Source organism: Mobula hypostoma, chromosome 3 (assembly GCF_963921235.1).
Source record: "Mobula hypostoma chromosome 3, sMobHyp1.1, whole genome shotgun sequence".
NCBI classification, from domain to species: Eukaryota; Metazoa; Chordata; class Chondrichthyes; order Myliobatiformes; family Myliobatidae; genus Mobula; species Mobula hypostoma.
This window is the reverse complement of record NC_086099.1, coordinates 70,852,989-70,879,990: the sequence shown is the minus strand read 5'-3', so window position 1 is coordinate 70,879,990 and position 27,002 is coordinate 70,852,989.

Below are 27,002 nucleotides of genomic sequence, written 5' to 3'. Positions count from 1 at the left end.
CTGCTGGGGGTGGGGTTATTGTTGCTCACTGCTGCTGATGTGCAGTGGGGGGAGATGGGGGGTACGTTGGCTGTCTTTCATTCTTTGGGGCACTTCTCTGTTTGCGCGGATGTTTGTGAAGAAGAAGCATTTCAGGATGTATATTGTATACATTTCTCTGACATTAAATTGCACCTTTGAACCTTTGAACTGAAAGCAAATTAAGAAAAGTTCTGGATGGTGCTACAACGGTCTCCATGAGCCATTACCCCACAGAGGACAAACAGGTGTTGGCACCAATCTCTGTACCTCTGGTTGGAAAGCACATTGAAGGATCATGCTGCTCAGAGGACTTGTTAAAGTCATAAAACAGTGGTCTGATGACAACAGTTTTCATAGACAACATTTCTAAGAAAGCTTCTGATATGTCAACCAAGTAATTACTTGCAGAATGTGGCTAGGTTTTACACTGGAAGAAAGTTTATGGAACTTCAGGAACGTTGCAAGGATTTGACTTTCCTGAGTATGAAGGACCAGAACCTACTCTGTGTGCATTAATATTATTGCATGAAATTCAAGTGGGAGACAAAAAGCTATTTGTGAAAGTAGATGCAAAGAACAAAGTCCTGCTGGATCAATGGAAGGCCAAAAAGAAAGGAGTCAATGGAGATACGAACACAGATGATTTGTCAGTTGACATTGTGGAAGAGGCAACTGTTGTGTTGTGCACAACTACATATCAATTAAATAAAAGCATGCACATGGGAGATAGCTTTAACTGGTATATTCACATTGCAGTGAGAGAGAGAGTGCAATACACATGTGTAAACAACAGTGCATGTACAGACAACAGATCAATACATAGTGCTAAGGGGGGGTATCATTGTTCTAAAAGAAATAGATCCATACATTACACTTCCTCCCCCTTTAATTTAGTGCATCATAAAACTGTATATGTACTTTTTCCAAAATTTTTATTAATTTATATATAAGAATACAGAGTATAGGAAAAAATATGTCAATATATTAAACTAAATCACATTTAAAGACTCCTTACCCTATATTCGTACAAATCAATTAGTTCGTAACATTGAAAAAAATAATTTCTTATATAAAAAATCTAACCCACTACTAAGACCGAAGCTGATTAATAGAAAAAAAAAGAAAAAAGATTGTTAGTCATCATCTGTGCTTTAACAGCAAATCAAAGGTTTTGAAAATAGTCCAGAAAGGGTCCCCACAATGTTTGAAAGTCCTGATTAGATTCACAGATTGAACATCGAATCTTCTCTAAGTTTAAACATGACATCACATCACATAGCCATTGGGCGTGAATAGGAGGGTTCACATCTTTTCATTTAAACAAGAGCGTCCTTCTGACAATAAGAGACATAAAAGCCAAAATGTGCAAATCAGATGGCTCCAAAATAATATCCTTTCCTCCAACAATACCAAATAAAGCAGTCAAAGGATTAGGCTTGAAATTTACTTCAAAAAGTATCAAAAAGGTTTGAAATACTTCTTTCCAATACTTTCCAAGACTCGGACATGTCCAAAGCATATGAATGAGTGAAGCTTCTCCATTATTACATTTATCACAATACAGAGATATATCTAAATAAAAACGAGACAACTTAACATTAGTCATATGGGCCTTATGGAAAAACTGTATGTGTTGCCTTTAAGGCATTTATTTGACTTTGTTGGATCTATGTTTTAAATGATTTGTTTGTAACTATTTTCTAATTAAAGTTAAGGTTGATAATTACATTACACTACAACAAACGTAAATTCATTGTCTATGGTATATCGCGGCATGCGATGACGTCACCTCCGGTTTCACCGCGTCTTGATTCGCGAAGGTGTAAGGGTGGGTGCCATGCATGCAGCATGATCATGAAGAGCTCTGTTTCTACCCACAAAGAAACATTATAGAAGTAACGCCGTAAGTTCATAAGAATGTATTTGAAGTTAAAATATTAACGTGGTTTCTGTTAAGGAAGCGGCGGTTGGGGTGGTGCGCGTGCCGGCTTTTCAATTTCAAACATAGGGTCGGCTCGAGCCCGATGGTGGTTTGACATGACCCGCTCGCCCGCTACTCATTGTTAATGTGGAAGAGTGAACAGTAAATGGTTAACCTTACTACGACTCCGTCTTCATTGGCTCCGGTTTAACTTGGTGCTTAGTCAGAGTTTCAACACACCGCACGAGAACACTACAGTGAAAAGGTGAAAGCATTAGATGTTTCGACAAGTGGTACGATGGCTTCGCGATCAAGCACCAAGTCGCTTGCACTCAGCGCCAAGAGCAGTAGGACATCGACAAATGTGGCTGCCCTCGCAAGTGCTAAAGCAGAAGTCGCCAAGGTGCGAGCGTCATACGCTAACCAAGAAGCAAAACTGAAAATGGAAAAACCTGCCAGAGAAGCGGAAAACCAGAAGGAAAAGGCAAGGATAGATACAGAGTTAGAAGTGCTGACACTACAACGAGAAGCTGATGCCGCCGCGGTGGAAGCACAAGTATTGGAAAACACTGAAGGAATGCATGCTCTAGACAAAACAGGAAAATCTATGTCTGAGAGGGCCAAATTGGAACGCACCAGCGAATATGTGCAATCTCAAATTGACCTGCAGATTCATTCTCCATCTCCATACTTGCCTGTTGGCTTCCCATCTCATGTGAAATCACAGGGGAGCTTCGATGCATCGCATCCACCTGGGGACGACAACTCACAATTGCACCCTTGCCCCAAACTCAAGTATGAAAGGGCTGACTACAAATACTTCTCGATACCACATTGCCAAGCACATCCCAGAACTGGATCCAGAAGCAGAAATACCCCTGCTACTCAGAAGAGACGTTCTTAGGGTGCACAAAGTCAGGCAGCAGGTCAATGGACCACACAATGCCCCCTTCACCCGACATCTGGATCTGGGCTGGGTGGTGATAGGAGAGGTGTGCCCTGGCAATGTACGCAAACCGACAGTTAACACGCTCAAGACTAACGTGCAAGAGAGTGGCCACCATTCAATTTCTCAGCCCTCCACAAGTGTTACATGCATCACGAAAGCACAAAAAAGGCACGAGCATAGTAAAGTAACTGAGAAAACACTGGGACAGTCAGTCTTCGCTTAGACTAAGCACGATAATAAACTTGCTCCATCGGTGGAAGATGCCATCTTCTTAAAAATAATGGACACAAAAGTTGTTAGAGATGAAGTGAACAATTGGGTCACCCCACTACCGTTCAGAGAACCGTGCCAGCGCTTGCCAAACAACAAAGGGCAGGCAGTCAACCGGTTCACATCTTTACAACAGACCCTGAAAAGGAAACCTGAGACCAGTTACAGAGGTTGTTCTACTTCTACCTAAAGGCTGATCTAGGGACTAAAATTCTATACCATGTTTATTGTGACCTTACAAAGGTCAGGTGGGGAGTGTGTTGCCCTTAAGGCATTTTTTTGACTTTGTTGGGTCTGTAGCGGTGTGCTACACACAGCGCTAGAATAACCACACGGAGTCGGTGAGTTGGAGTTGCGATAAAAGAGATTTATTCAAACTTCGTGGCCTGCTTTAAAGCCTTCCCGTTCCCGCCCTCCCTGGGCGGGACTGCTGTGGGAAATGCATATTCCCAGACCCTTTCCGCGCGCGGGATTTTCCCCCTGCTGGTGAAGATGGCCTGGCGCCCTTTTTGAGGCTGGCCTCTCTGTCGTGCGCGCCGGTTCGTGTGTGCTCGAAAGTGGGTCGCCACAGGTCTACGTTTTAAATGATTTGTTTGTAACTATTTTCTAGTTAAAGTTAAGGTTGATAATTATGTTACAGTATAACAAACGTAAATTCGTTGTCTATGGTCAATGACGTCACCTCCGGTTTTGCCGCGTCTCGGTTCGAGAAGGTGTAAAGGTGGATGCCATGCGTGCAGCGTGATCGTGAAGAGCTCCGTTTCTACCCACAAAGAAACATTATAGCAGCGTCGCCGTAAGTTCATAAGGAAGTATTTGAAGTAAAAATATTAACTCGGTTTCTGTTAAGGAAACGACGGTTGGGGCGGTGCGCGTGTGCTGGCTTTTCAATTTCAAACGCGGGGTCGGCTCGAGCCCGGCGGCGGTTTGACGCGACTCCCCTCATCCGCTACTCAGGGCGGTTGCAGACACTCGCTAAAAGAAGAGAGCACGCGTGGTCTCCAGAATGAAACAGATGTTGTATATGTTTGTTTTTTTTTATCAACAGTTTTCACCATACGATGTTAATGTGGAAGAGTGAACAGTAAATGGTTAACCTCACTACGACTCTGTCTTCATTGGCTCTGGTTTAACTTGATGTTTAGTTAGAGTTTCAACACACTGCACCAGAACACTACAGTGTATATGTACAAAACATTCAATTTCCCTTTCATAAACCCGTATTCCAAATAAATGTGTTTTCACAATAACAGTCCATAAAAACTTCACAGTTCTAAAGGTTCAGTCTTTTGGGTGGTGCTCTGTTTCTTTCAGGATAGCGTGTCTGGACCTGTGGAGGGGCATCAGGTTTGGCAGGTGGCTTATCTAAGACAACATTCTCTAAGTGGACACCTGGTAGGATAGCTCCAAGAATTCGACCACTGATGTACACAATGGATATTGGAGATCAGATATGGAGATGTCATGTGGACCAGATACCTGATAAGCAACCAAAGAACATGCCTGAGTCAATTGCATCCAACAAGATGGACCCATTACAGTCACCAGACTTACCTCTCAGTGATGATTCACTGACAGCAATGTGACACTGATTAAAGCCATCTCCCGCATATGTGCTTTTATTTCATTGATATGTATCTGTGCACAGACACAACAAATTGGCAATACGTATGAACCTGAATGTCAGAAAATATCACAAACTGCACCAACAGTTATGGCACAATTATGGAACAAAACAGCACCAGAAAGCCATCACTGAAGCTAACAAAGAAATGAGTAACAGTGTTGAATTTAAAGTGAAAATAATGTGGTGTTGGCTTCAGTCGGGAAAGTTGATGAGTTTGATTGCGCTGATGAAGGCAGGAAGTCATATATTTGGAGGGTTGAACTGTATTGTAATGCAAGCAACGTGGAGGAATAAAAGCAAGCCCCTACACTTCTTAGCTTAATGGGCCCAAGATCGAACTGTCTCTTACGCAACCTAGTAACCCCTGAAAAACCAGCAAGCAAGTCATTCGATAAAATGTTTACAATTTTATAAAATCACTTGAGCCCTAAACTGCTGGTAATTGCTGAGAGATGTGGATTTTACAAAAGGAACCCGTCAAAAGATGAAAGCATTTCTGAATACATTGCAGAACTGTGTGAACACTCCCAGTACTGTGACTTCAGAAATGGACTTTCTAATGCACTAAGGGACAAGCTTGTATGTGGCATGCATAGTCAAAGCTCTAAAAAGAGGCTTTTATCTGCAAGAGACCTAACCTTAGAACAGGCATTGCCCATTGCAATATCATTAGAGACTGCAGCAAAGGATGCAGCAGAACTACAGAAAAGGAGGTTAGAATGTGAAATGCACAAAATGTCCCCGAATGGTGCAAAAAGCCAATCGACGTAGCAAATCCTTCCATGATGCAAATGACTGTTGGTTCAAAGAAAAAGTCTACAGCAGGTGTCACAGATGAGGTTACATAGTGAGAACGAGCAAGGCAGACAAAAAGCAAATTGAGTGAAAAGGCTTAAACACAAAACTAAGTAAGTGCATAAAGTTACTGAATATAAAACAGAATCAGACAACATAGAGTCTAACAAAAGTGCCTAGAACTGCATAGTATAACTGAGGCAGATCACAAAATCATCTGGATCACAATAGATGTGTCGAATGTAAAACTGAAAATGGATCTGGACACGGGGTCAGCTTTGTCTATAATTCCAGTAGCTAACTACAACAGACTGTTTTCTAAGATACCATTAGAGAAGACCTCAGTGACACTAAAGAACTACACTGCCAAAAATATGTCTCCCAAAGGCAAACTGAAGGTAAATGTGATGAATGGAGGCTATACACAGCAGTTAGAGCTTTACGTACTGAAAAGTGGAGGGCCAGCACTTCTCGGCTGTGAATGGTTGAGAAAAATCCAACAAGACTGGCACTCTATCTCTCAGTGTGACAACAAGAAGCAACTGTAGCCCAAATGGTAGCAGTAACCAAAGGATATCACAGCTGCTTAAAGCTAATCAGAAGGTGCTTGAGAAGGGAATGGATAAACAGATCAAAGACTTGACCAAAAGCTGTTCGGGATACCAAAAAGTTCAAAGTGCACCTCTACAGGCAGCTTTACACCTGTTGGAGTAGATGTCGTCATGGCAAAGAGTTCATATTGACTTTGCTGGGCCATTCATGGACTCCATGTTTCTGATTGCTGTGGATGCTCATTTGAAGTGGCTGGAGGTTATACCAATGAAGTCAACCACCTCTGCTGTCTCCACCCAGAGGTCTATCTTCACCAGACGTGGCTTAACAGAACAAATTGCAAGTGACAACAGACCATAATATACATCAGAAGAATTCTGACCGTTCATGAAGAAAAATGGCATCAGACATTTCAAGTCAGCCCCTCACCACCCAGCAATGAATGGGTTAGCTGAAAGGTTTATCTAAAACTTCAAGAACTCCATTAAAGCAATGGACAAGGAGGACATTTCTCTACAGCACAAGGTGGACAATTTTCTTTTTGTGTATTAGAACTCTGTTCTTCCAAAGACAAATCAAACACCTGCAATGCTATTCACGAACAGGAATCTGAGATCTCACACAGACCTCCTGAAACCAGATCTATAGAGGGGAAGTGTAGAATAAACAGTTCAGCCAGTTGCCAAGTGAAGCAGCAAGGAACTTTGAGATTGGACAGGAAGTCCTAGCTAGTGATTACCGAAAAGACAAGTGAACTTAGCTACAAGAACTGGACCACCAGTGTGCACAGTGGATGTTGAGATCAGACATGAAGACATCATAAGGACTAGATACTGAAGAACACACCTGAGTCGATTGCATTCCACAAGATGAACACAATACAGTCATCGGACTTACCTCTTAGTGATGATGTCACTGACATCAACACGACACCAGGTAAAGCCATTTCCTGTGAGCATTGTTTTATTTAATTGATAGGTAGTTGTGCACAGACATAACAGAAACCAAGAGGAGAGATCAAACCATAAAGAAAGCAATAGAAGGATTAATAAGAGAATACTCCAGTGAACTAAATGCATCTTCCCAAGATCAAGATGCACAAACTAGAAGAGAAAAGAAGAAGAAGAAGAAAGGTGGTCACCACTGTCAGAACCACTCTTTGCAGTCTCAGAGTGAAACCTTATAACTACCCCAGAGGAGGCACCAGAACCTTAGATTCTTTCAGAGCCACAGGACCCGTCCGCCAAGCACAGTGACCCCACCCCTGTCAGGAAAGACACTATCCTACAAGAGTAATAAAATCTCCACAACGATTAAATCTTTAGGCCTGAATGGGACAATTTATAATTTACTATGCTGTGGAGCTCTGTAAGTAGTAGTTGTATTATATGGCATACCATGTATACAGTTGAGATGCATTCTCTATCGAGTTAGAGCTTAAGCAGGGACGACTGTTGTGTATTTAATATTTCAGTAATATTTGAGTAAGATTGTATATGTATATATATTATTTGATTAAGCATTCTTTTTAATTTAGATAACTCACTACAGGTTTTATGTATAAATACATGAATTGCATATGTCATCACACTACCATGTGATAACTGCATCCCTTGCTTAAAGTAAACACAAAGTTAGACTCACATTTCAGACTCCCGCGTTTTCTTTTGAATTAGTTTAATGATTTGAAGTTACAAAACTTAACACAGTCCAGCCTAGAGCCAGTACAAGAAACACTGCACCTTCCAAAGGTAGGTTTACTCTATTTTGTTACTGGCCTGCAAGCAAGGAGTTGAATGGTACTGACTAACACAAAAGTGCCAAGGTTCTCCAAAGCTCCTGTGGAGTTCCTCCTATCTGTACCTGCTCAGCAGTGAAGGACCATTATCTCCTCCAGAGAAACCCAAGGCAAACATTGTAGCAAGTGATGAGAGTTGGAATGAAGCTGTTACAGCACTCATGAATGCAGCAGCAAACCTCACTGCCTGCATATGGATGCAGTGTAGGATTAAATATTTAATGTTTAAGCATCTCTGAGGAAGTAAGAGTTACTGCCAATGATACCTCCTGCGGTGATTCCTTTCAGACACATATCACTTCAGCTGCGTCCCTAATTAACAACAGACATAAAACTCGCCCTCTTTCATTTCAGTCACGCTGTGTTTAGCATCAGAAACATGACATGCAACATTGTGGTCACATGGTACAAAGCCAACCTAGTTCTTTCTGTAATTTGCTTCTGTAAGGGGTTTCTTCTTTTATGTTACTGCGCAGGCTAATCAAAATGGCTTCTTTGTTATGTTAACTGTGATGTAAGGAGTTCTCCCTGTCTCTCTGCTTGTTTGGGTTATATTGTTGATAAGAGGAGGTATGAACCAATTGGGATAGATGTTATTCTTGCTTGTGTGTCTGTAAGCTATTGTGTTGCGCGGGCTTTGGCGCAGAGGGTGCGATGGGGACAGAGAGAGGAGACGATGCTGTAAACTGGCCGACAGGACAGACCCCGAGCGGGAGTCTGAGGCCCAGGGTCTTTGGTGAGGAGAGGAGACAGAGACAGACTCGTGTGGAGCGTCTGGTCGACCACCATGGTTGGTCCCAGGCGGTGGGTCGAGGGGGTCGGAGGGGATCGATGGTGGAAAGAGAACTCCGTTACTTGAGCTCCAACTGTTGTGCACGAAGTGGTTGAAATTTGATAAGTTTGGCACCTTTTATTTTCCTTTTATATTTTATCTCCATTAATTACATAGTTCTAGTAATATCTATACAGTGTAATCATTTAATCGCATATGGTGTATTGTCTGTTATTTGGGCGGGGTGGGGTACATCACACAGCATCCACACAAACTTGATTACCCAGTTTGGCGGGGCTGAAGGCTGCTCCCCCTAGACGAAAGCGAATTGAGCGAGTCTGACGCTTACCAGAGGGTTACATTTGGAGGCTTTGTCTGAGATTTGATTCAGTGGGGTGCTGTGTGATTGTCCTGTCTAAATCGGTGCTGCTGTGTCTCTGTGGGATTGCGGTTAGTAATGTGTGTCTCTGTGGGATTGCTGGTTATTACTGCATGCGTGTTGGGTGGGGTGGCTGTTGGTACCCTGGAGGTCTTTGTTCGATTTCAGACTAGCGCTGACGAGTTGGTGGTGGGACTGCCAGTGTCTGTTGGTGCCCCCGGCGAGGCCAGGCCATAGGCTGTCCATACTGTTAGGAGAGAGAGGAAAGAGTAGCTGGATTCGGAGGGAGTGTCTGCGAATAAATGTTCCAGCTATGGCAGGCTCCGCCTGGCTTTTGGGATATTGTCCACCCCTAAAGGGGCGGAGGCATACGAGACGTGGGTGGAGCGGATCTCTCAGTCGTTAGATGAGTGGCAGTGCTCGGTTGAGGGAGAGCGACAGGGATTGGTTGAAAGTTTGCGTATGTGGGCTGCTGACAGTGTTAGAACCGTCAGGGTCAGTTACCCCATAGTAACAGCTGCCAGTTATCTGAAAGCGGGGAAAATGTGTCTGGTTCGACTGGAAGTAAAATGCAGCGCTTGGGGGGCTTTCCATACCTGTGTCAGGAGATTGGGGAAAAGCGTACAGTGTGTCTTCTCTGGCTAGGAGGGCAGCTAAATTGCTTGCAGTGCCAGGGGGATCATTTCAGGGGATCAGCCCCTTCCTCAGTTGTTCAGCTGATCAGAGAGGTGTCGGGGAACTTAGTGGAGGCCCAGTGGGGGAACGGCTTGGGGTCTCTGGGGAAGCACGTTCCCAGCAATGTACCAAAGAACTTCTGAAAGGAAAAGACCCTGTTCCTGAAGGCTTAGAGGGACCACGCCCCTGTGTGTCATTACAGATAGATGGAAGCTATGCTAAAGCCATCCTCGACACCGGGGCACAGGTCAAGTTTTTGTACAGTTCGTTTTACAACTGGTGTCTTAAGCATTTACCCTTGACAACATTAAGGGCACTAGAGATTTGGGGTACCAGTGCCAGTGATTATCCAGAAGACGATTATTGGTTAGTGAATCTGGAGTTCATGGGGGCATTGTCTGTGTACCCAGTGTTTCGAACTGCTTGTGAGAACGTGTGTAGCAGTCTTGGGCCGGTACCGAATTTAAACAAGAGCCGATTGTGGTACGGCCTGGGGGAAGTATCTGAGGGTGAGACCCTCTTAGTAGGCGCTCCAAACTACCACAAGGGAGGGGAGTTGACCGCTGAAGACACCTCAGTGAGAGAGAGGTCACGGCGACTGGACCCTGTAGCTGTGGAAGATGCAGGCAGCGTGTGTGTGGATTATAGGACTCTGAACAGGCGCACTTGCATTGACCAGAATACGGCCCTGAGGGCCGAAGACGCGATGGTCTGTTTGTGTGGTGCAACATGGTTTACTGTGCTGGATCTGAGGAGTGGATGTTGCCAGATCCCGATGAGTGAGGCCTACAAGGAGAAGACGGCCGTTATAGGTCCCCTGGGATTCTTCCAATCCGAAAAGATGCCACAGGGCATGTCCGGAGCCCCTGAAACCTTCCCGCGGGGCATGAGGAAGACCATGAGAGATGTGAAGATGTTTGGACTTTTGGTGTACGTGGATGATCGCCTAGTGTTTGGATTCATCTTGGGGGACTATGATGTGAGGCGAGTGCCGGAGCCCCGGACAACCATTGAAGACTTGGAGTTCACGCTCGTCAAAGTGGAGATGGAGAAACGGAATTCCGAGCGGAAACTGCGGTCATGTACTGATGAATTAATCCAGAGAGATGAAACAATGACCAACTTTCGAAAGGATCAGCAGAAACTCAAGAAATCGATCCAGAACAGATTGGAAGAAACTGGTGGTGTATTTGCATTCCAGATGGAGATGGACGTGAAGCGTGGGTCAGAACTGCTGAGACTGGGGTGAGAGTTGGAGGATTTAGAGAAGAAGCTGACTCTCGACTGCAGGAGTCTGCATAGGCAGCATAGGCAGCCCAGGCTAAGTGCTTCAGTTTGGAGAAAATCAAACAGCAGCTACTGATCAAGGAAATGAGGAAGAATACGGATTCGAAGGATGATGTGCTGGATGTGTGGTACGTGCTGCCTTTCGCTAACTTCCCCTTGATTGAGGAAGAGACTTTTGGCCTTTCTCCCACTGAGTCAGGTGTAGTGGGGAGGGCTAGCTGTGGGCAGCCTGGGTTACTGCAGGACCCTGAAGGAGAAGAAGCGGGGCGCCGGACACGGGACAGGGGGCTCCGAAGTGCAGTGGGGGCATGAGTGAGAGAGAGATTGAGAGAGGAGTTGGCAAGCAGACCCGAGGTATCCCCAGTAGTGTCCGAGCCTTCAGGGTTTAGGTGAAGGGGTACGGAGGTCTCGGAGGATTAGGAAACTCCCAGATAGGTTGGCCTATGTCGCGCCCGTGGAGCAGGGTGAAAGGTCTACTGTTTGGGGAGCCATGTGACTGTTTGTACGTGGATTGGGTTTTTGTGTCTGCAAGAAGGATGGACGAGTTATTTAGAAGTCATGAGGACATGACTTTTTTTGGTGGGGGGGAGAGTGTAAGGGGTTTCTTCTTTTATGTTACTGTGTAGGCTAATCAAAATGGCTTCTTTGTTATGTTAACTGCGACGTAAGGAGTTCTCTCTCTCTCTCTCTCTGCTTGTTTGGGTTATATTATTGATAAGAGAGAGAACGAATCAATTGGGATAGACGTTATTCTTTCTTGTGTGTCTGTAAGCTATTGTGTTGCGCGGGCTTGGCGCAGAAGGCGCGATGGGGACAGAAGAAGGAGACGCGATGCTGTAAGCTGGCCAACGGGATGAACCCCAAGCATGAGTCCGAGGCCCAGGGTCTTCGGCGAGGAGAGGAGATGAAGACAGACTCGTGTGGAGCATCTGGTCGACCACTGTGGTTGGTCCCGGGTGGCGGGTCGAGGTGGTCAGAGGGGATCGAATGGTGGAAAGAGGACCTCATTACTTGTCGTGCATGAAGTGGTTGAACTTTGATAAGTTTGGCGCCTTTTACTTTCCTTTTATAATTTATTTCTATTAATTACATAGTTCCAGTAAGATCTATAAAGTGTAATCATTTAATTGCATATGGTGTATTGTCTGTTATTTGGGCAGGGTGGGGTACATCACACAACATCCACCCAAACTTGATTACCCAGTTTGGCGGGGCTGAAGGCTGCTCTCCCTAGACGAAAGCCAGCTGAGCGAGTCTGAGGCTTACCAGGGGGCTACACTTCAATTCTTCTCCTCTCTGTGAGATGGACTGCATGGTACACGTCATACATACAGTACCACATAATATCAGGATGCCTTGGACAGCTGTGTACACGGTTGGCACACCCACAAACTAATTCTTGCTGCACTGCTTCCCAAAACCCAGAAAAAAATCATGAATACACACCTAATCCTTACGGCTATGGATCAGATCTAGAGATTCAAGGTACATCTCTTTCAAATTAATTACAGAAGAATGGGAACACTGAGTGCTATGACAGTTTCCCTTTATCCTGACTGTGAAAGCCCTTTTGGCAGTGGGATGTACTGGTGTGGCTTTGAACTGGTCCCAGTCATCCTCAATCTACCCAACCTACACTTATCATAGCAATTAATTGTTCTGAATAAAAGCTGGTTTGCAAGAAAAAAATCAGATTTTTCAGTTCAGATATGAATACAGTACAATGCAATATTTGTTCAAATCATGGTTGATATCCAGCGTTAAGAAAAAATAGCTCACTATATCTGTTGTTCCAGTTATCTTTCAAAGACGCATCACTTTTCCCATGCTATTTCACACCAGCTCCTCCCAAGTTACTTCAACCACAGCACTCCCTCAGCATGATACCATAAAAGTATCTAATGCTTAAATGTCATAGAGTCATAGAAAAGTACAGCACAGACACAGGTCTTGCCCATCTAGTCCATGCCGAACCATTTAAGCTGCCTTGACCTGCACCAGGACCATAGGCCTCCATACCCCTATTATCCATGTACTATCCAAACTTCTCTTAAATGTTGAAATTGAGCTCGCATGCACCACTTGTGCTGGCAGCTCATTCCACACTCTCACCACCTTCTGAGTGAAGAAGTTTCCCCACATATTCCCTTGAAACTTTTTACATTTCACCCTTAACCCATGACCTCTGGTTGTAGACCCACCCAACCTCATTGGAAAAAGCCTGCTTGCATTTATCCTATCTTAATATACCCTTCATAATTTTGTACATCTCTATCAAATGTCCTCTCAATCTTCTACATCCTAAAGAATACAGTCCTAACCTATTCAGCCTATCTTTATAACTCAAGTCCTCCAGATTTGGTAACGCCCTTGTAAATTTTCTCTCTATTCTGTCAACCTTATTTACATCTTTCCTGTAGGTAGGTGACCAAAATTGCACACAATCCTCCAAATTAGGCCTCACCAATGTCTTATACAACTACAACATAACATTGCATCTACTGTACTCAGTACTTTGATTTATGAAGGCCAGCATGTCAAAAGCTTTCTTTATGACCCTATCTACCTGAGATGCCACTTTCAATGAGTTATGGACCTGTATTCCCCAGATCCCTTTGTTCTACCACACTGCTCAGTGCTCTACCACTTGCTGTGTAAAACCTACCCTGGTTGTTCCCACCTAAGTGGAACATCTCACACTTGTCTGCATGAAATTTTATCTGCCATTTTCTAGCCCATTTTTCCATCTGGTCCAAATCTCTCTGCAAGCCATGATAGTCTTCCTCACTGTCCACTACATCCCCAATCTTGGTGTCATCTGCAAATTTGCTGATCCAGTTAACCACATCATTTTCCAGATCATTGATATAGACGACAAACAACAGACTCTACACTGATCCCCGGAGCATTCCGCTAGTCACAAGCCTCCAGTCAGAGATGCAACCTCCAATACCACTCTCTGACTTCTCTCACAAAGCCAATGTCTAATCCAATTCATTACTTCATTTTGAAAGGTGAGAGACTGAAACTTCTTGACCAACCTCCTATGCGGGACCTTGCCAAATGCCTTGCTGAAGTCCATGTAGACAATATCCACTGCCTTGCCTTCATCAACTGTCCAGGTAACATCCTCTGAAAACTCTGTAAGACTGGTTACACACCATTTACCATACATGAAGCCATGCTGACTATCCTTAATCAGTCCATGTCTATCCAAATACTCAGTATTTGGTTCCTTAGAATATCTTCCAATAGCTTTCTCTCTACTGATGTCAGGCTCACCAGCCAATAATTTCCTGGTTTATTATTAGAGCCTTTCTTAAAGAGTAGAACAACATTGTCTTTCCTCTAATCCTCTGGATGATTTAAATATAGATTCATAGAGAAATAATACACAGCTCAAGACACTGGTCGCATGATACTCAAACTTTTGATTCCTGACCTTGTCTGAGGTCTTACCAACATCCGCCTTCACTAACTGTTCTGGCACTCTGTTTCTGATCCCCCTGCAACTCTAGTTTACACCCCACTGTGCAGCACAAACCTTCCTGCTCGGATATTAGTCTCACTCCAGTTCAGGTGCAAACCGTCCCTTCTGTACAAGTCCCACCTGTCCTGGAAGAAAGCACATTGATCCAAAAATCTTATGTCCTCTCTCCTACACCAACTCCTTAGCCACCTATTAATCTGTATAATCTTCCTAGCACGTGGCACAGGTAGCAATCCTGACATCACAACCCTAGAGGTCCTGTCCTTTAATTTATCACCTAACTCCTGACCTCCCCATGCAGAGCATCATCACTCATCCTATCCATATCATTGGTACCTACATGGAGCACGACTTCTGGCTGTTCACACTCCCACTTAAGAATGCTGAGGACTCAATCTGAGATGTCCCAGGCCCTGGCACCCAGGAGGCAACATACCTATCCGGGAACCTCTTTCTCACCCACAGATCCTCCCGTCCATTCCCTAAGTAACAAATCCCCATCAAACCAGGCTCTTCTCCCCCTTCCCTTCTGAGTCACAGAGCCAGACTCAGTGCCCGATACCCAACCACTATGACGTTCCTCCCACCACAGCATCCAAAGTGATGTACCTGCTATTGAGGAGGTTGACCACAGGAGTACTTTACACTGGCTCCTTAACACCGTTCCCCTTCCTGACTGTCAGCCAGCTTTCTGTGTCCTGCTCCTTGAGTGTAACTACCTCTCTATAGTCCTATCGATTACCGCTTCAGTCTCCCGAATGATCCAGTTCCAGCTCCAAATCTTTAATGCAGATTATCAGAAACTGCAGTTGGATACACCTCTTGCAGTTGTGGTCATCAGCGACTCTGGGGGTTTTCCTGCCTTCCCACATCCCACAAGAGGAGCATTCCACGATTCTACCTGGCACCTCTACTGTCCTGGCTGAGCAGATATAAAGAACAGAAGAAAAAAAAGCTAAACCTAGAGCTTTTCTTTTCTTTGCTTTCTCTGACTGAAGCCCTAAAGAGCTAAAGCCTCAAGATCACCACTCTGACTTTGGCCACTCAGAAAACAGCCAATGCACCTTCCTTTAATTTGCTCTTGATAATCAATCTCACTGGTCACTACTCTGCCACAACCCACTGCTCCCTTTTCCTACTTCGGCAGTGGACCTGGGTGAAATCCCCTTCTCTCAAACTTCTGATATCCGGATTGGTCACTGGTCACATCTCTCCCTAGCAATTTCTGTACTTGCCTCCCACAGAGTCCAAAAGAACACTTTGTCAGGCCCTGAGGATTTATCCACTCTAATTTGCCTCAGGACAGCAAACACCTCCTCTTCCAAAATCTGTACAGGGTCCATGAAGTCGATGATATTTTGCCTCACTTCTATAGACTCTATGTCTGTCTCCTTTTCTTTTTATTAAGTGCAATCGTCAACAATAGCCAGATCAAAAATGCTGATCAAGTCAACTAGTTCCTAAAGAGAACTCTGATAGGCCAATCAGATGGTTGACTGCTGCTCAGTGAAAGAACACAAAAAAATCATATGTACAATTAAGAAACATTAAAAAATAGTAGGAATACTGGAGTCCTGATGATCATGATGAAGTCTGCTGGAGAGGGACATTTATACACATGCTGTCCTCCACAATTCAAGGAGATTGAAGGATAAGGTTGCAGGGTGACAAAATGTGGCAGGAGCACTTGGAACTAAAAGCTAATCCCTACCGGGAGAAAACAGCATCTGCTCTTTCCGCACTGTTCTCCAGCAGCTTAAGGACTAAATCCAGCCGGAGCATAACTCACAAGTGTTCTTGAAAGTCAGGTATTAACCCTACCTACCAACAACCAAGCATTGCCATCCTGGTCCCCTTCATGATAGCTTATGAAGAAGCATGAGACTTCCCTCCCAGAGATGATAGGTGTTTGTGCACTTGACTCTTGAAGGCTTGGACCCCATCGTCACAGATGTTTCCAACTACAGCATCTGGAAGGCTGTTCCAAATTCTGATAGCACAGTGAAGGAAGCTTCTATCCAGTGTGTAGGTTCTTGCATCAGGCATAGAAACAGCATGAGCAGGCATAGATAAACTCTAATCAAATCATCCCTCACTCTTCTAAACTTATATAGATACAAGCCTAGTCTATCTAATAACCTTTCCTCATAAAGCAAACTGCCCACTCCAGATATTAGTCTGGTTATTCTTTTTTGAACTGCTTCCAGAACATTAATGTCCTTCCTTAAGTAGACCAATATACTCTAAACTTTCAAAAAATCATGCTTATAACAATTTGAAGACACTATGCCCACTAAACACTTGGTACCTAGTATTCTAATTGTTGTCTTACAAAGCCCTTTTAAACCATAAGATAAGGGAAAAAAAATTGCCACACCTCTGCTCTGTGTGGGCATCTGTTTATTATTAAACAGTGATACCAAGTTCTTGAGTGTTTACAAAAGGAACCATCCATTCCACATTCCTCCTGCAGATGACTTTGTATGTTTTTGTTTATTAAGTGCCATCATGAACAATACCCAGATCAGAAATGCTGATCAAGTCAACTAGTTTCCAAAGAGAACTCTTGATAGGCCAATCAGATGGTTGACTGCTGCTCAGCGATAGAACACAAAAAAATCATATGTACAATTAAGAAACATTAAAAAATAGTAGAAACACTGGAGTCATGATGATCATGATGAAGTCTGCTGGAGAGAGACATTTATACACATGCTGTCCTCCATAATTCAAAGAGATTGAAGGATAAGGTTGCAGGGTGACAAAACGTGGCAGGAGCACTTGGAACTAAAAGCTAATCCCTACCGGGAGAAAACAGCACCTGTCCTTTCCGCACTGTTCTCCAGCAGTTTAAGGACTAAGTCCAGCCAGAACATAACTCACAAGTGTTCTTGAAAGTCAGGTATTAACCCTACCTACCAACAACCAAGCATTGCCATCCTGGTCCCCTTCATGATAGCTTATGAAGAAGCATGTGACTTCCCTCCCAGAGATGATAGGTGTTTGTGCACTTGACTCTTGAAGGCTTGGACCCCATCGTCTCAGATGTTTCTGGAAGGCTGTTCCAAATTCTGATAGCACAGTGAAGGAAGCTTCTATCCAGTGTGTAGGTTCTCGCTTCAGGCACAGAAACAGCATGAGCAGGTATAGATAAACTTGACCGTGTGGTGCGCTGGCTCTCATAAGATGAAGGTAGCATGGCGAGAAGGTCTGCAGGGCTGTGGCTGGTGTGCATTTTGTATAGCGCAGTAACTGCAGCAACCTGTCGTCTGTGGTGTAAGCTACTGATGGCTGGCTTCTCACAAGCTGTGGCTTCATCTGCACCTATAATCCTGAGAGCCTTTTTTTGAATGGAATCAAGCTGGCTGAGGACACTCTGTGAGGCATTCATCCATGATAAGCAGGCATACTCCATGATACTTCCTACCTGGGCTTTGTAAACCAGCGGTCCCCAACCACCGGGCCGCAAGGAAACAATATGATTTGGCGATATGAGTCAGCTGCACCTTTCCTCATTCCCTGTCAAGCCCACTGTTGAACCATTACGCATGCGAGGTCATTACCCGCGCGTCATCTGTGTCAGCGCAGGAAGGAGATCAACTCCTCGAGCTTGCAAATGACGGCGGATGGAAAAGTATGTTTGACATAACATCTCTGCCGGTATTCTGGATCAAAGTCAAGGCTAAATATCCTGAGATAGCCACGAAAGCACTGAAAACGTTGCTTCCATATCCAACATTTTTCTGCGAAGCGGAGTTTTCTGCAATGAATGCAACGAAAACTAAATTGTGGAATAGACTGGACATTAGGAACCCCCTTCAAGTATCACACATCAAATTTGCTGGTGAACGCAGCAGGCCAGGCAGCATCTCTAGGAAGAGGTACAGTCGACGTTTTGGGCCATGACCCTTCGTCAGGACCCTGAGTCCTGTACCTCTTCCTAGAGATGCTGCCTGGCCTACTGCGTTCACCAACAAATTTGATGTGTTGCTTGAATTTCCAGCATCTGCAGAATTCCTTCAAGTATCGCTGTCTCCCATCACCCATCGATAGGACTGCCTTGTTGCAGGAAAACAAGCCCAGGGCTCCCACTGATTCAGCGATATTGGTGTGTTGCAATAATTTTATATGTTCATACGGGGAAAATATGTGCTGTGTGTTTAATATTCAAATATTACTTAAAATGTTATGATGCTCTTGACTTACTTATATAACCATATAACAATTACAGCACGGAAACAGGCCATCTCTGCCCTTCTAGTCCGTGCTGAACGCTACTCTCACCTAGTCCCACCGACCTGCACTCAGCCCACAACCCTCCATTCCTTTCCTGTCCATGTACCTATCCAATTTTTCTTTAAATGATAATATCGAACCTGCTTCTACCACTTCTACTGGAAGTTCGTTCAACACTTACCTCAAGCTCCCCTGTCCTCCCCTGATAATTGACTTATCACTATATTCATGCGAGGAAAATATGCGCTGTGCGTTTAATATTAAATTCGTTAGAGAAACCCTTTTAGAAGCGAAATTGAGTGTATTAGCCACTTATCACCTATATTCCAGTCGTGATTAACACCCCACCACCCAAACGGAATGCCAAAAACGATTTGTAGGGGAAAAAAATCGGCAGGTACACGCATGCGCAGGTCACGCATGTGCACAGGTGCCCACGCAAGGCTTCATGGTCATTGTAGTCTTTTCTGGGTGAAGACAACATATTTGACTGCTACTCTTGTCCGTTGGCAACCCTACCCCCACCCCCGCCCCGGGTCGGCGGGTCCACAAGAATATTGCCAATATTAAACCGGTCCGCAGTGCAAAAAAGGTTGGGGACCCCTGTTGTAAACCATGGCTCTGCCCTCTTTGTCTAGTTTGGATACTACTTTCCGCAGAGCTCCAAGCCTTTGTCCAGCCTTGTTTGAAATAGTGGAAAGGTGTTAATCCCACACCAACTTACTGTCAATATTAATAACAAGGATTACTAGCTCCTTCTTTAAATCCAGCTTGCAGTTCCCAAAATACAGGTCGGAGTTAGATGGATTCCTTCTCCCAGACATCACAATTGCCTTGCACTTAGTAGGCTCAAAGGTGGCATTCCTGTCATCTGCCCAGGCTTTCATCCTGTCAAGATCCCTATTCAGACTTGCTGCCACTGTATTACTCTCTCCTGATCTAATTGATGCAAATAGTGTGGAGTCGTCAGCGTACAGGTATAGCTCGTTACTGCATACATCAACCAAGTCGTCAATAAAGATGGAAAACAGAAGTGGCCCAAGTATTGAACCCAGTGGTACAGATGCATTGATGGTTGAGGAATCAGAAGCCTGACCAGAGATAACAACTTTGCTGGTCCGTCCATGAAGGTAGCTCTGTAGCTATCTAAGCAGCTTTCCAGATATTCCTTTGGATCTCAGCTCAACACAGAGTCCATTATGCCAGACCTTCTCAAATGCTCCTTTGATATCCAGGGCTATGACACACACTTCTCCACCTTTGGCTAAGAAGGTGTTCCACATTTGAGATAAGGTGGTGAGGAGATCGGCTATACTGTGATCAGATCTAAATCCATACTGCCTACTTGAAATGAAGTTGTTACGGAGTAGGTAGTTCTGAACTTGTTTGTGGACTGCTGCTTCCATTACCTTGCTGATGACATTGAGTAAGGATATGGGGCGGTAATTTGTAGGATCAGCTCTGGAATCCCGCTTGTGTACTGGTGTTACTGATGCAATTTTCCATTGTTCTGGGAATACACCATTCGAGAAGCATAGCTGGAAGAGGCGGCAGACAGGACTTGCAAGTTCTGCACTGCATTCCTTTAAGACCCTAGCTGGAATCTGGTCAAGGCCAGATGCTTTATCAGACTGAAGCTGTCGCATAATTTTCCTGATGTCTTTAGGTTTGAAGATGATTTTGTTCAGCAAGGTGGTAGTAAGCTGCTTGACATCTGGTGGCTGGTCATTAGCACTTGTGAGCCAACATTTATCTGCAAAAGCCCGACAGAAAACATTGGCCTTATCCTTTGCTGTCGTATGTACAGACCCATTGTGCTCAGTGACAGGGATGTCAGAGTGGCCTGTTCTTCCAGAGGGAGTTCACAACATTCCAGCACTTCTTGAGTCATGTTTGAGTTTAATGTCATGGTTTCTTCTGGCCTGTCTCTCTGCTGGATTGTGTGACTGCCCAGCCTGTGCAATCTTCTCCTTATTATTTGCAGGGGTGTTGCACTTCTTTAGATGGTGGTAGAGACGACGTTTCTTCTTTACTGCTCGTCTGCACTTGTCATCAGACCATACTTTATTGCCAGTCTTCTTAGTAACAATTTTGCTGGGTATGTGAATGTCCATGGCCTCACATGTAACTTCTGTAAGCTTGGTGCAAGCCTTCTCAGGGTCCTTTTCTTTGAGAATGCTAGACCAGTCAGTTGATGAAAGATGACCACGCATATCCCAAAAGTTGGCTTTGTCGTAACACCAGACTTTCCTCTTGTATGGTTGGTCATGGTAAACTGGAACATCCAACTTCACGAGCACGGGGTTCTGGTCTGAAGAAGCCACTAGAGCCATTGTTGTTGCCTTCACAGGTAGGTCCATCATAACAAGGTCAAGGATATACTCCCCCCTTGTTGGGTCTGACACAATCTGCTGCAGACCAAGACTATCAGCTAGTTGTAGTGTGCGCCGGCCAGCATTGTCAGTTGTTCTGCTGCCCAGCCAGTCTTGGTGATGGAAGTTGAAGTCCCCTATAAGCATCACAGATTGTGCACTGAACTCTGTCAACTTGGGGAAGGTGTTACTGTCCAGGTATTCAAGGACGTCATTGTTGGCACTAGGAGGTCGGTAGACGGAACCAATTAATAGTTTCTGTGATTGAAGAGCCACGGTGAACCACATGAGTTCAAGGTCTTTTGGATCTCTCCTAGGGTTATGGTGTATCACAATACCCTCCAAACAGTAGACAGGAATGCCACCTCCTGATGTTCCCTCCCGATCTCTGCGGCAACACATTGAGTAACCAGGGATGGTAATGCCGTCCGCTCCACCTGGGACTGATGAGTCGAGGAATGTTTCAACAACAATAATGATGGAAGGTTTCTCTTCAGTGCACAGGTTGGCAAGGTCACCTATATTTGATTGGAGTCCACGTATGTTTACCTCCATGATTCGCAGTTCCTTATCACGTCGATGGGTAGGCATGGGTCGTTTCTGTTTAGATCCGTCCGTTCGAGACTTAGATTTATAACTCGTAGCAAGTACATAGAACGTGCACAAGGGTTGCTAGCCCCTGTACCCCAGAAGCACACCAGAGCGGTGCAGCAGAGGTATGTACTATGCATGACCTGATCTGAACGCATCATGTTGACTCATAACAGACCATGTTCAAGGTGGAACAGTTTAGTCAAGGATAAGGTGATCAGCACTGATGAACAAATTATACCTCCACTACCCCAAGTAACTACTCCTGAGTAAATAAAGATGCAAAAAAATTAATTTAAGAACTCCCTCATCTCTTTTCACTGCATGCATAGATTACCATTCTGATCTTCCAGAGGACCAATTTTGTCCCTTGCGATCCTTTTGCTCTTAATATATCTATAGATTCCCTAAGAAATCTCCTTCATTTTGTATGCTACGGCAACCTCATGCATTCTTTTAGCCTTCCTGATTTCTTTAAGTGCTCTCTTGCATTTCTTGTACTCCAAAAGCACCTTATTTGTTCCTATTTGCCTATATTTGTTATGCACTCCTTTTTTTTCTTAACCAGGGCCTCAATATCTCTTGAAAACCAAGGTTCCCTATACCTGTTATCTTTACCTTTTATTCTGACAGGTGCACACACAAGCTTTGTCCTTTCAGAAATTTCACTTTTGAAGGCCTCCCACTTACCAAGCAACACACATCAAAGTTGCTGGTGAACGCAGCAGGCCAGGCAGCATCTGTAGGAAGAGGTGCAGTCGACGTTTCAGGCCGAGACCCTTCGTCAGGACTAACTGAAGGAAGAGTGAGTAAGGGATTTGAAAGTAGGAGGGGGAGGGGGAGATCCAAAATGATAGGAGAAGACAGGAGGGGGAGGGATAGAGCCAAGAGCTGGACAGGTGATAGGCAAAAGGGGATACGAGAGGATCATGGGACAGAAAGTCCGGGAAGAAAGATGGGGGGGGGGACCCAGAGGACGGGCAAGAGGTATATTCAGAGGGACAGAGGGAGAAAAAGGAGAGTGAGAGGAAGAATGTGTGCATAGAAATAAGTAACAGATGGGGTACGAGGGGGAGGTGGGGCCTTAGCGGAAGTTAGAGAAGTCGATGTTCATGCCATCAGGTTGGAGGCTACCCAGACGGAATATAAGGTGTTGTTCCTCCAACCTGAGTGTGGCTTCATCTTTACAGTAGAGGAGGCCGTGGATAGACATGTCAGAATGGGAATGGGATGTGGAATTAAAATGTGTGGCCACTGGGAGATCCTGCTTTCTCTGGCGGACAAAGCGTAGATGTTCAGCAAAGCGGTCTCCCAGTCTGCGTCGGGTCTCGCCAATATATAAAAGGCCACATCGGGAGCACCGGACACAGTATATCACCCAGTCGACTCACAGGTGAAGTGTTGCCTCACCTGGAAGGACTGTTTGGGGCCCTAAATGGTGGTAAGGGAGGAAGTGTAAGGGCATGTACCTGTCCAGCTCTTGGCTCTATCCCTCCCCCTCCTGTCTTCTCCTATCATTTTGGATCTCCCCCTCCCCCTTCTACTTTCGAATCCCTTACTCACTCTTCCTTCAGTTAGTCCTGACGAAGGATCTCGGCCTGAAACGTTGACTGCACCTCTTCCTACAGATGCTGCCTGGCCTGCTGCGTTCACCAGCAACTTTGATGTGTGTTGCTTGAATTTCCAGCATCTGCAGAATTCCTGTTGTTCCCACTTACCAAGTACACTTTTGCCAGAAAACAGCCTGTCCTAATTCATACTGGCTAGATCCGTTCTGATATCATCAAAATTGGCCTTTTCCCAATTTAGAATCTCAACTCATGGACCAGACCCATCTTTTTGCATATTTACTTTGAAACTAATGGCACTGTAGTCACTGGATACAAAGTGTTCCCCAACACAAACTGCACTCTATTGCACACTCTCTTGTTGGGACTTGCACGTTCTGATTAAGGAAACTTTCCTGAACATATTTGACAAACTCTATTCCATCTAGTCCGTTTACAGTATGGGAGTCCTGGTCAATACGTGGAAAGTTAAAATTACCTATTCTAACAACCTTATGTTTCTTGCAACAGTCTGCAATCTCACTACAAATTTGTTCCTCTACATCCCACGGACTGTTAGGTAGCTAATAATATAGCCCCATTAGTGTGGTCAAATCTTTCTTTTTGCTTATTTTCACACATAAAGCCTCACTAGACAAATTGTTCAGTCTGTCCTGACTGAGTACTGCCATGACATTTTCCCTGACTAGCTCCTCTTTTAATCCCTCCTGCTCTGCCGCATCTAAAACAACGGGACCCCAGAATGTTGAGCTGCCCGTCCTGCCCCTCCTGCAATCAAGTCTCAATAATGGCTACAATATCATAATTCCATGCCCGAAGCCCATCTGCCTTTCCTATGATACTTCTTGCATTAAAACATACACGGCTCAGAAATTTAGTGGCAATGTGCTTAACCTTTTCTTTGGCAATTTTAATCACGTTTATACTGAGGATGAACAGGATTGCGTTGGAATACTGGTTTTACTATTAGCCCAGCTGTAGCGTACTGGTTATCATAACAATATTACAGTGCCAGCAGATCAGGTTCAATTCTCGCCACTGGCTGTAAGGAGCTTTTTACATTTTCCTGTGACTGCACAGGTTTCCTCCAGGTGCCCGGGTTTCCCCACACATTCCAAAGTCGTACAGGTTAGTGAGTTAACTTGTCTCATGGGTGTAACTGTGTGCCTCAGGCTCATTGGGCCAGAAGGGCCTTTTGCTGTGCTGTATCTCTAAATAAAAATGTTTTAAAAATCATCTCCATTGATTTCAATTAAAAAATAAGCATTTCACTCTATACCAAAAGTTGCTTTTGATAGATTAAGGTAAAATTCTTTAAAATATTTTGGTATGGGGATGGAACGTTTTATTTAAATGGAAAAAAAAGAGCTAGCTTAGTTTCTTTTGGAAGATATATATTTTTGGGCACAGTTTGAGCAACGAGAGATCTAAGATAAACACAGATTACTAAGGAGGAAGAGTTAACTTCAGATATGTGGTTCTCAAATATCTCCATCATGTAGAATTTTCCTTTTGCTAACTCCAGTTCTGTTGTAAGAGATTGATTGCTTCTGCAAACAAATCCAAAACCTAGAGACTCTGAGGATCATAAAAGGTGACCTTAGTTGTATTTTGTCTACCAATTTCTATGTCCTGTGGCGAAAGTAAAAGGCATAAAATAAACAAAACACAAGGTCTTACTAAATGTTAACAAGTAGGAGGATCTTGCACCAAGCATTCCTTCACCTTGCTGAATCATGGGAGCAAATGATTTGGTTGATTGACTTCCAAGGCACACAATCAATGGCCTTTGTGGATGATATCTTATGAGATCCTGTAACTGTGGCAACCTTTTATATTATACAAATAATATGATCATTCATTGTTTGGGTTTCTTTCTCTCTGTTTCGTGGATGTCTGCAAAAAGTAAAGGTTTCATGTTGTATATTGTATACATTCTCTGACATTAAATTGAACCCATTAAACCACTCAGCACATCAAATACAGAATGAGGGAACATGTTATTACATATCCACAATGTATTGCTAGATGTCTTTTTTTATCAATTTCCTTAAGGGGAAATCTTGCATGACAAATCCATTGGAATATTTGAGGAAGCAACAGGCAGGCCAGACAAAGGAGAGTCAGTGGACGTTGTTTACTTGGATTGTCAGAAGGCCTTTGACAAGGTGCCATACATTAAGCTGCTAAACAAGAGCCCATTGTATTAGAGGAAGGATACGAGAAAATTGGCTGACTGGCAGAAGGCAAAGGGTGGGGGAAAAGGGGCCTTTTCTGGCTGGCTGCTAGCATGTAGGTTTTTGCAAATGAAATGAAGTGAGACATCTTATGGTTAATGAAACCTGTAACACAGTTTATTGAACTCCAGAACTAGACACACAAAAGCGCGCTAAATCTCTTCATTACCTGGTTTTGTATTGTGTACATTTCCCCCAATTACATTGCTCTACTCAGCCCCACCCCGCCCCAGAATTCACTATATCCGGCACTGTGAGCTTGCTGGAACTTGGACAACCCGCCCAGCTTGGGTCCGCAGGTGCTTCTGCCTCGTCCAGAGGGGCGTTGACACGCTCATGATCATGTTGTGATGGCAGGGGCACGGCAGCGGAATATTCCAAATCTTCGTGGGCCATTTTAAGGCGATCTAGCGAAATATGTTCAGATTTACCCCTCTTATCTATGATATCTTTTCTCCCCGTCCCAAAATGCGGAATGGGCCATCACAAAGGTGCCTCAGGGGATGTTGGTGATCACCCTGGAAGACTCAAACAAGTGAGCCGGAGTGTAGGTCAACAGGGATCCAGGAGTGCTGTACACCGTGATGGGAGGTAGGAATAAGTGAAAAGGAATGGAGTTTACTGAGGAAGGGTGAAACAGTTTTGAGAGGCTGTCCAGGCAGTTGTGGCATCAGGAATAAAATCACCTGGCACTCGTAATGGATGTCCGTATACCAACTCAGCTGCGGATGACTGCAGGTCTCCTTTCGGAGCAGCTCTGGGCCACAGCAGGACCCATGGGACATGCTCATGCCAACACTCATCGGTCAGGGAAACGCTCACAGCAGCCTTTAAAGAGTGGTGAAACCGCTTGCAAAGGCCATTGGACCTTGGGTGATGCGCAACGGTGTGACGTAGCCTACTGCCGAGGTTCTGGGCCATCACATTTGAATTGGGCTCCGCAGTCAGAGGAAATATCAGATGGGGTGCCAAACCGGCAACCCAGGTGCTGATGAATGCCCGAGCAATGTCTGTGGCTGTCGTTGATGCTAGAGGGTCGACCTCTGGCCACCTAGTGGTATGGTCCACCACGCTAAGAAGGTGTGTGAATCTGCGGTAGGGGAGAAGCCTCACATTGACATGGTCAAGCCATCACTCAAGAACAGCAAAAAGTGCCAATGGTGCCTGAACATGACAGTTAATTTTTCCCCACTGGCTCTCCACATAAGCTGCAGTCCAATCACACACTTCCTTTCTGAGGCCATGCCAAGCAAACTTTAGTGCAACTAGTTTTTGTGGGGCCTTCTGGCCCAGATACTAGAGGCCATGTATGGAGACGAAAGCAGACTGTTTCTAGTTGAGGGAAACCATGGCCAAGAAAGTCAACGGTAGACAACCCAAACTGGCATTTAGCAGGGTTGGTAATCAACCCATGCTAGCTTAAGCGCTCGAAAAGTGTGCGGAGATGAGATACATGTTTGGA